The 11,539-nt window shown below is 38.0% G+C and overlaps 1 long non-coding RNA gene across 1 annotated transcript; it reads left to right on the top strand.

Moving 5' to 3' along the window:
• On the top strand, positions 315 to 1,989 carry LOC18773894. The gene is made up of 4 exons (XR_002271991.1): positions 315 to 782; positions 1,204 to 1,287; positions 1,381 to 1,480; positions 1,566 to 1,989. It is a non-coding gene; the product is annotated as an uncharacterized LOC18773894 (long non-coding RNA).

The raw sequence follows: 11,539 nt of genomic DNA, 5'->3' as shown, positions 1-11,539 counted from the left end.
GAGAGGCTGAAATTGCCTTCGCAAAATAAGCCATTCGCTAAATTGAAACAGCGAGTCCAGCTCTCTCTCTCGCTCGCAACTCTGGCTCTTTCTCGGTCGCAACTCCAGCTCTCTCTCTCTCTCTCGTTCGCGACTGCTTCTTCGAATCTTGACCAGGTAAGTTTTCTGGTCTCTCTTATTCCTTCTTCCCCTTTGGGTCAAGTTCGAATCTTGACCCAGGTAGTGAAAGTTTGGGTATAGCCGTTTGTGTGGTTTTGCAATGGTTATTGTCAGAGTCTCTTATTCCTTCTTCCCCTTTGGGTCAAGTTCAAATCTTGACCCAGGTAGTGAAAGTTTGGGTATAGCTGTTTGTGTGGTTTTGAGTTTGTTATTGTCAAAGCTCTGGTTGTTGTCAAAGTCTGGGTATAGCTCTGGTTATTGTTATCATAAACTCTCTCTCTTCACAAATCATGCGATCATAACAGAATTAATGGTTTGAAATTGTTCTGAATGATCTGGAATAGTATGTTTCTTTTAAGCCCTCTCGTGTCAAGCAAATGGATTTTTGTCATTCATCTTGTTTTCTCATGGTAGAGCACAAAGTTGCATTTAGTTTCCTACAATTTTCACATCATCACTAGCTGAATTATTTTTTAATTGTAAATTGTTTCAGGTGGCGGACAATTTCTATAGACCCAATTTGAAGAAAGCAGCTCTTGCCAGGGTGAATGTTGGTCACAGGAGTCTCAAGGTCTCCAAGTCTGGTGTCAAGAAGAGGAATAGGCAGGTTGTCAAGACCCCTGGTAGGAACAATTGTTTTTTTTTCTTCTTCCAATGTATTAATTTTTGAGAACCGATGATTGCTTCTGTACTTAACATAGCTCTAACAACAAACTGGATTTCCATCGCTTGTTAATCTAATTTTCAGTTCCAAAAGAGAAAAAGAAAGTTATTGAATTTGTAGTTCAAAGATGTTTTAATTTTAAACATAAGTAAGAATGAACCCATCTACTTCAATTGAAGTGGAACAAAACTTATGTGTGATATATCTGTCTTATGTTTTAAAGTCATTATCTTCTAGGGAGCTGCTTCATTATGAGCTTGTTTACAATTATTCAGGATCCAAGCATGTAATTTTCTACCTATTAACTAATATGTTTTGTGGCCTGTTGCTTATTTTTCTCGTTCTGCGAATATGTAACTCTTAGCTTTGAACATGACTAGATCACAGAATCATTGAAAAGATGTGGCATCTCTGAAAGCTCAACTTATGTGCTTGCCGCTTGTTTTAATTCTTCTTCTGATGAGGTAAGATCACTCTGAAAGTTGTAGTAGATCAAGCCTTGCATTGCTTCAGGATATCAGAAAATGTTAGCATTTTGACTTTAATAATTTTTGTAGAATACTAGATTGAACAAAAAGCAGTAGAGAAACTATCAATGGAAAAGAGATTGAATTGGAGGAGTTGGGAGGTAGAGTAGACCAAGCCCAAGTACAAAAGGTACACTCTTGATCACTTTTCTAACGGCAATTAGTTTTGTTCTGATTTTGTCTAGTTAGTGATCATCAGCTCTCGTAAGTTTCAGCACTATAAGATAACTAGCGTGGAACTAGGGATATCTTCTCTTGCTGAAGCCATTACTTGATGGATTGCCTCTCGTGATGCCTTGTGAGAAGAATGAGGTTCATGTTCTGGGAATTTAGAGCTTCATTTGAAGGTGGCCAAGGAAACAGAAAACCTGTAGCTTACTATTCTTGTTTTAGCAATTTCAATTGTCCAGTGTAATACGTAAGTATACTTGTAGGCAAATGTGAAATTTGGAAAACGTGATTATGCTACCTATACCCAACAATGAACCAATGACAAAATTTGCTTGAAATCGTGGTACTAGTTTAGTTGTGAGATTGCTTGTATGAGAAAAATTCAATTGTTGATCATTATTGGTTTCTTGGATAGTTGTAGACTTACATATCTATTAGTGGGGAAGATGCGTCATCTTTCTACTATGTTCATTCAGTGTTTTTAGTTTTACTTTTCCAAGTTCAGAGAGACATGATTTCCCATTTTATATTTATCTCTAGAAGACTCTGGAAACTTTTGCCCTTTTAATGAGAAAGGGAAGCTCCTTGTTTGTTTTTTATCACCAAATTTTGCTGAGGATTGATTTGGTAATTATAATAACAAAAAAAATTACATTAATTATTTAAAAATTATTATTTTTAAATATTAAAATAATTATTTTTTAGTCCGACACAGCACCAAACATAAGTCTTCACTATTTTTACAATATAGTTTCTTAGTCCGACACAGCACCAAACATAGGTCAGTACTTAATCTAGCTTAGGCCAATCCGAGCTAATCCGAGACAGTCTCAGGATTTAGTCCAGTCCATGACAGTCCGCCGTGCCAAACGACCCCTGAGAGAGAGAGAGAGAGAGAGAGAGAGGGGATAGAGAGAAGGAAAGGAAAGAATAAAAAAGAATAAAAAAATGTTGAGTGTGGGCCATGGCCATACTAGTCATATCATTCGCTTGAAAGATGAAAACATACGTGGAACATTTCAGAGGGAGAGTGAAAAGAGATCATTTAAAGGGTGCTTTCATTTTAAGACACTATATAATTTACTAATTTGAAAAATAAGAATACAATTTCATATAATTTACTATTTTATTGGGTTTAATTACTCAAGAAACTTTAGCTGTCAAGGACAATAACGTGGTTTTATATTTATTATATTTAAATCATATGTAATCTTCAAATTGAAATGTAAGAGAGTTAAACACAAATAATGATGACAAGCAAGCAAAACCATTGACCAGCCACCCACTGTCACCAAATCAACTTGGTGACTCAAAAAATGTGACTGTTGCCTACTTTTTTTGTAGTGATTGTGGTCCTTTCTATTGGTAAGTACTTGTTCATGAAAATGGTCAATGTCAGTTGTTTGGTGTCAACTTGTATTATTTAATTACCTGACTATTTTAAATGGGTTGGGTTTTTAATACTCTCCTTACCTGACTAAGGGCTAGTTTGGTATTGCTGCGCTTTTTAAAAATACTACTTTTGTTGTGCTGCGAAAATAATCAGCTCCGAAAAAAAGCAACTAGGCATTTAGTAAACTATATTTGAAAAACTACTATGAGTAGTGAAAGTGCTTAGAAAAATTTTATCATAAGTGCTTTTAGTGTGTATAATAACCGAAAAGGACATAATGATGAAACTATTTATTTTTTTCTTCATTATTTTTCTACTTAAAAACAAACAAACAAACTTTACTACATAAATTTTTTTCTTTTTTTAATTTACACTTTTTTTATCAAAAATTGTAATCTACAATTAGCATACATATTTTACCATAAATTGTAAATTACTATTGTAGCCCCACAAGACAAACCTCATCCAACCACTTCCATCTCTCTCTCTCTCCCATCCTCCCATGCCGCCACCGCTCTCTATTTAATCACGACGCTCCAAATCTAACATACGCACTGCCCAGATCCACCAAGCCATGCCCACTATACAAATACGAATCTTGGGGGGTTTTTACTCTCTTTTAATCCAATTTAATGAAGTTTATGAATCAACTCTCTCTTTGCCCTGTGTATGTGAATAATGGGAAGATTGAGATCGTTTGCTGTAGGAGAAGCGTTGATGTGGACAATAGCCGTGAGGAGAGAACATTTTTAACGGATTGGGTCTATGATTGCTACCGCAGAGGAATGTTAGATGCTGTTCTAGTTCTAGATAATGAAGTTCAGGCCTTAGATGATAGAATGAAGCCGGAAAAGCTTGTGATGATTGCTATTTGGTGTATTCAAGATGACCCGTCTCTTTAGACCAACTATGAGGAAAGTTGTGCAGATGCTTGAAGGCGTGGTGGAAGTGCATGTTACTTGTTGTATTTAATAATAGACACAAATTAATGTGCAATTATTCAATTAAAAATAGGTTTATTTATTGTAGTACCTCTTTAAACTTCGGTTAAATTTCATTTTATCCTCTCAAAGTTAAAGTGGCTCACTTAACCCCCTTCATTGTGGTTTCGTGTTCCACTTTATCCCCAACTGTCAGCTTCATTAATAACTCTGTTAGTTTTGATGATGTGGCATGGTTATTTTAGTCTTTTTATCACAAGTGATGATGTGTCATGTAAAGAGCCCACTTTTTTTGTTTAAGTGGAATAAAATAATATAATTACTTGTTTAATTTAAAAAAAGATGTATTAAAAAAAAAAATTGGAAGTCTTTCTACATTAATAAAAGGCTTAAATGCTACAGTGCCCCCTGAAACATTGGTTAATTCTCACTTTACCCCCTCAAAATTAAAGTGACCCACTTTTCCCCCTTGATCAATGTTTCGTGTTTCACTTAACCACTTTCCGTCAACGCCATTCCAAATTTCGTTAAACTAATGACGTGGTAGGGGTAGTTTGGTCAATTCAACTGAGCTGGGATTTTTCCCACCAATCTAAGGGTGTGACATGTACATGTGGACCCCACCTCTAACATATGATATAGCTCAAACGTTCCAATTGATCTGAGCTACCTATCGAACCAAAAAACCTCAAATTGGCTTCCTCTAAAACCCTGGAAATCAGAGGTTGGGTTTCCACGAAAATTGAAGATGAAGACTGAAATAGTTGACAAAGGGGAAGAGTTGGATGTGGCGGCACCGCATTGCTTTTGTGGGAAGATAGCTCGCTTACAAACTTCATGGACTGAGGCGAACCCACTTAGAAGATTCCATGTTTGTCCAAACTCATCAGGGGTTATGTTGTTGAAAGTTTGTGAATCCGGTTAAATTTTTTTATTAATTAGTATTAATGGTTGATGCAGATGAGGAAAAAAGGATGCGGGTTTTTTGTTTGGGTGGATGTTGAATTTCGACCTAGAGAGAAGGCTCTGGTGAGTTGGCTACTTAGATTGAAGAAACTTGAAAAGGACGTTGGGCATCGTCAAGTAAGAAAAAGAAACTTAATGGGTTGGCTTATTCTTTCATGGGGTTTAGTAATGGTGGTGTTGTTTTGGCAATTTATGTAACAACTTGGCACAACATGTGGCCATTGCAATGGAGGAATTAGGCAGATTGTAGAAGTCTGTATTTTGCAACTCTATGTAAAATATCATGTATTGGTAGCTATGTAATGATGAAGGAACATGGTTTGAATTTGCAACTGGATGTAACAATGTATTGGTACTTATGTAATGAATGTGGTTGTTGAACACAATGTGGGAGTTACTTATTGGATTTTGACCTCCTATGTAATGGTATGAAAAGCATTACCAAATCAAAAGTACCACAAACACTTGCAACAGTTCATAACATACAATCATGGGTTTTATAACACTAATCAAATCCTCCCAGTTTATAACATTACTAATAAAGTTCTTAATAGTTGGACTTGCAAAATAATTGTTCAATCAAAAGCCCCATTTGAAAGGGTTGTCCTTAACAATTGTACATGCAAAATAAAAGTGGAATGAAAAGGTCTTTATAAGAGGCATTTTAACAAAACACACAGAACACTTGCACATGATCAAAATCTCCAAGGCTGATAACCATCCAACAAATCCTTCCGATTGGTAAATTTCTTCCTCTTGGCAGGAGATTTGAACCTCTTTTTGCTTGTACCATTGGCAAAAGGGTGTGATGAGCTTGCACTTAGTTGAGATCCTGGCACAGTTTGAGAAGTTTGGGCAGTTTGGGCAGGTTGAGAACTTTGGCCAATTTGAGAAATTGGACAAGGTTGCACAGATTCAGTTCCTGCACAGATTGAGAGTCTTGCACAGTTTGAGAACCATCTTCTTTTTGGGAAATTTAATCCTCTTTGCAGGAGACTTACACCTCTCTTTTTTTGGAGTTTTCTGAAGCTAGGCCACTTTGAGATGCTTGGGCAGTTTCTGAAGGTGGGGCAGTTTGAGATGCTGGGGCTGGGGCAGTTTAAGATGCTGGGGTTGGGGCAGTTTGGGAAGCTTGGGCTATTTCAGAACCATGTGGAGTTTGAGAACACTGGCTAGTTTGAGAACACTGGCCAGTTTCCAACCTTCTTCTCACCTAAAAATTGAAAAGGATTCCAATTTACATCAACTACATCTCATACCTCTTCCTCTTAATATCAATAAAGATAAAGTCACTTACAGGTTGCTTGGCTCTTGATTGTCTTGTAATCCTTTTGGTTGATATTGTATCTTAGGCAGATTTCTTCACTTTTCGTTTACATGGGACCTAACATAAGAATAGAATCACTTGAAAATAAATAAATAATAAAGATACAAAACAAAAATGCATTGCCAATGTCTTTTTAGAAGAGACAAACCTGAATGATGCTGCCTTCTTTTGCCTTAGGGCAGCTCCTCCTATTATGGCCTCCTTGTCTACAAAGTGAACACTTGGTTTCCAAGTTATACCTCTGCAACTTGGTGGCTATAGGATTAGATTTGCTAGGTTGTTCACCTGCTGACCTCATCCTCTTCTTCCTTGGTCTCCCAGGTTGTTTATGATAAAGTGGTGGCATCAAAGGAGGCTTATGACACTTAGGCCACAAGTCTTCACTTGTCATTGGATGAACCATTGGACTATAAGCTCTCATAAAGGCCTCCTTCTTGTAACAAGCATCAACATAAGCAATATGATCCCCATTTAATTGGCCAATGGCAGCACAAGCATACTTGCATGGGATCCCAGTAATATCTCATCCCCTACATGAACAACAATGCCTTGCCAAATCAACCACAACCTGACTTCCATCATGATTTTTGACCTCATATAAACTCTCCCCAGCAAGCTTTGGAATGCACCAAGCTGATTCTTTCTTCGTTTTCTCCAAAATCCCAAAAATCCTTAGACCAATGGCATGTTTTCATTTCTCACAAGATGCTCTTCTAGTTGCCATCAACAACATAATATAGTATCTAATTCTCTTTAGCATGGTTAAAATAGGTTTGTCTCGTACTTCTACAAGGGCACCGTTAAAAGCCTCACACATATTATTCAAAAGGATGTCATACTTGGAATGAGTTTTAAAGTGAGCTCTATACCATTGTGATGAATCTAAGGCCGCTACCCAATCAAATGCAACTTGGCTCAGCTGTCTCATATTTTTCATCTCAGCATCCCACCATGGGATGGTTGTGCTCTTTGCGATTTTCTCCATTTGCAATTTCAACACCAATCCTCTGTGACCAACAAACAAAAAATTTGCTTCTAAGTGTTTGAGGCAGTGTATGTGCTCAACATTTGGAAAATGATCATGTACTGCATCAATCAAGCCTTTTTGCTTGTCCGTGATAAAGACATATCCTCTGTTGTTTTCTATTCCAAGGTCCTCTGCCAACAGTTGACAAAACCATGACCATGTTTCATAATTCTCTACCTCAACCACTGCATACGCAATAGGATACATGTCATTGTTAGGATCCACACCAACAGCAGATAACAATTGTCCAGGGTGATGACCTTCTATATGACAAGCATCAAATCCTATAACTTGCCTACATCCCTGCAAAAACCCTTGTTTAACTGCAGCCAAGCAAATGTAAATCCTCTGAAATCTTGGCATTTCACCCTCCAACTCACATTTGATAATGACTGTGCTACCGACATTTGTCCTTCTTAGTTCAGCAACATAATCCCACAATAATTCATACTGTTTTTCATAAGTCTCCTCATATCTGGATGTTGCCTTCTGCCTTGCCCTATATATTTGGGATTTAGAAGCTATCACAAACAAATCTTCTTGTACCTACTGCTTAAAAGTTCTCATATCCCAATTACGCTTTCTAGATAGTTGAGTAGCATATCTCTGAGCTAACCATGTTGAGTTAGCATGAAAGTTATGATCAATTGTCCCACAATCATGCTCGTCAACCAACTTCTTCACTTGAACCCATTCACTACCATTCACTGCTGAAGCAAAACAAACCCGGTTACAATTTCTTGCACACACTACCCTCACCTTATCACGATCATTGCATTTGAATTTAATCGTCCTCCTGTTCACAATTGAATAGTTCCTAATTGCTTTCATAAATAGGTCAGTGGTTGCAAACCTTAAACCTAGCTTAAACACAAGGTTGCGCATGTTTGTTTCAGGCTTAAATTCTTGAAATTTAGGCAATTTCTTCTTCCTTTTCTTCTGGTTCCCTTCATCCTCATCATATGAGCTACTATCCAAGCTCTCAACATCACTTTTAGCTACATCAGTTGACCCCCGATCTTCATCTACAAGGGCGTTTGGGTCTTCAACTACTTCTGGCTGGTCTATATAATTTTCAAATGCTTTATCATCCTTTTTCAACAACTCACATTCATTTTCACTCTACTCATAAGCACTGTCAACAAAATCAGGGTCCTCTTCCTTGTCTTTTTCTTCACTGTCTTCACTATCTTCCACATCAGTCTCACCTATATCAGCCCTACAACCCTCATTGTTCAGGGGCCCATCATCATCACTTGAAACCTAGTCTTCAACTCTGCAAGCCTGCAAGCAGGCCCATGATCCTCAGTAAAAGGCCGGCCCTCTTTATCATTGTTTAGTGGCCCAATGCCTTTAGTAAAAGCCCCATTTTCACCACTAACAGGCCCAATATTCTCACTATCCTCATTCAATGCCACACCTACCTCTTCACAATCATCATTCACTGCAACACCTTCCTCTTCAATGTGTTGTACATAAATCAGCTCCACTCTCTCATAAGAAAGTGGTACCTTATCACACAAACTTAACAGCTCACCATCCCAGTCTATATCCAGTAACTCATCATTTACTACTCCTTTAAGAGATACTTTCCGCATGTGCCCAAGCAGTTTCATTTGCTCCCACATCCCTAACATATTTATATACTCCATAGTACACCAATCCAAATATCCTACAGAAGCAACAGTATAACACCACTTATTATGTTTGTTTTTCACAATTCTGCCACCATGATGCACTTCAAAAGTGACCAATTCTTTATCCTCTGCACAGAAACAAAAAGGGTTTGTTTTTATCAAAAAGCAAGATAGTATTCTAAGCCACTTATTAAAAGCAAGACAACAACCATGGTTCGATGAACATATTCAAAGCCAACTAGAAGAAAACAAAAACGGGACCACATCAGGAAAGGTATACTGCTTTAGAACCCACTATGCCGACAACACATAACACAAAAAGACCTAAACCCTATCAATTTCTACACAATGCGCATCACTATCATGTCAAGATTCTTTTCCACATCACAAGACAAGATTTTTTTTTTCAGAAAACAGGTCCCTTTTCAAAAGAATCACTTACCGTACCCAGGTTACCCTGCTCATGCTTCTCCCCAAACGGGCATCGTCTTCAAGTCGAGTCGCATCGCGTCGCTTCTTCTTGCCTTCAAGTTGTCGAAACCAACTGAGAGCGCTCTCCCTCTCTCGATCCTTATTCTCAAACCCTAGCTCTAAAATCCCTAAATCACAATTTTCCATCCCAATCTAATTTTCTGTTTTCATTTTTGAGTTCTCAAAGATTGTCGTGGTTGTTTTGTTAGAGATGGGTCCCCAATTCCACATCAGCAGGCAATCAAGCCATTTGAACTATATCAGATGTTCGATGTGGGGTCCACATGTACACGTCACACCCTCAGATTGGTGGGAAAAATTCCAGCTCAATTGAATTGACCAAACTACCCCTACCACATCATTAGTTTAATGGAATTTGGAATGGCGTTGACGGAAAGTGGTTAAGTAAAACACGAAATATTGGTCAAATGGGCAAAGTGGGTCACTTTAACTTTAAGGGGGTAAAGTGAGAATTGACCAATGTTCTAGGGGGCACTGTAGCATTTAAGCCTTAATAAAAACAATAAAAATCTACAATAAAAAAACTAAAAAAATTTAAAAATTGATAACACAGCACTCTCCAATTACCTCCCCAACCCATTCAATCACCATCACCACCTCATACAACCTTTACCTTTATCATCTCCTCCTCTAATTCAATCTTAATCTCTCTCTAGCTTTATTCTCTCAATCTCAAAGAACCCACCAACATATCGACAAAAAGCCCAGCTTTGTTTGCCTTTTCTCTACATGTCATTCTCAACAGTAGTAAAAAAAACTAAATCCCACAACCCATCTCAATCGATGTCGTCGGCAAGCCTTCACAATGCGGAGAACGAGATTGAGATCCTCTCCAAAGTTCACAACACAGGATTGTGATTCTGCACAAATTCGGTAATCGACGACCCACGGTAAGAGGAGGGAGAGAAAATTGAAAAAAAGAAAGAATTGAAATTGAAAAACCATCACTGTTTTCGAATCTAGGTAGGCTGGTGCGACTGGGTTCAATGTTTTGTGTGTGGAAGGGAGAGAAAGGAAGAAAGGGGGAGAGAGAAGAAGAGAGGTAGATAGGGAGACGGGTGGGTTGGCTTGGAAGGGGGGAGGAGTAGTTGTGGAAAAATACCAAAAGAACGGGGTTTTGTTCTGTGGGTGGTGGTCAGAAGAAATCGAGTTGCAGGTGGGAGAAGAGGGGAGAGGGGTTTGGGGGGCTGGGTTTTGCCGTGGGGTGAGAGGAGGGGAGATGGGTTTGTTTGATTATTTCTTTTCCCCCTTTTTTTTGGTTACTTTTTTAAATTTTACTTCGTTTAAATGTAGTTTTCTTTTCTTTTTTTTATAATTATTATAATATTTAATTATATTTTTATTTAGGTGAAGGTGGGCTCCACTTGCCATGTCATCAAAGTTAACGAACTTTTGGATGGAGTTGACGACATGAGGCAAAGTGAGTCATCAAACCACGGTCAAGGGGGTTAAGTGGGCCACTTTATTTTTGGAGGGGTAAAATGAGATTTGACCGAAGTTTCAGGTGATAGTACAGTAAATAAACCTTAAAAATACCCGCAAGTGCACGAATCTATTGAGGTATAGATTTTGTAAGTACGGGGTCGATCCCACAAGGAACTGTCGGCTTACTACAAGTTCTAATTTGAGTACGTAAAGAACACTTATTTAACACAACACAAAGCACAATACAATTGAAAGCTAAAAATGAGTAAAGAAATGGTAAAAGAAATGAAACAACCAGAAACCAAAGATAAACACAAAATTCACGTTCGACCTCTGCCCCGTTTTTGGCCCATAACTTTTTAACCATTTGTCCGAATTTCACGTTCTTTACAGGATTGGATTTAGCACAGAAAAACAAAGAAGTCAAACTAGGCCAAAATGGAAAACAAAAGCGACCGGTCGTGCAAACAGTGGCGACCGATCATTTTCAGGCAAATTCGTTTCTCCTGTTTTCAGTTTCAACCTCTGTCCAGTTTTTGACCTATAACTTTCCAATCATTTGTCTACATTTCACGTTCTTTATACGGTTGGATTCAGCACAGAAAAACAAAGAACTCAGCATGAACCAAATACCAAAAACAAATACGAAAATAAACAAAATTCAGAGAACAAAACACACAACGTTTCAAACAACACAAACATACAACAAATTTGGGATGGGGGGGGGTGTGGGTGGGTGGTTAAATGTGTTGATGAAGATGTTCACAATCAAGACCGGGATTGGTGGCTCAAGACGCACTGATTCTCTCT

This window comes from Prunus persica, chromosome G6, assembly GCF_000346465.2.
Source record: "Prunus persica cultivar Lovell chromosome G6, Prunus_persica_NCBIv2, whole genome shotgun sequence".
NCBI classification, from domain to species: Eukaryota; Viridiplantae; Streptophyta; class Magnoliopsida; order Rosales; family Rosaceae; genus Prunus; species Prunus persica.
The sequence above is the reverse complement of the archived record's forward strand: the minus strand, read 5'-3'. Positions and strand labels throughout refer to the sequence as shown.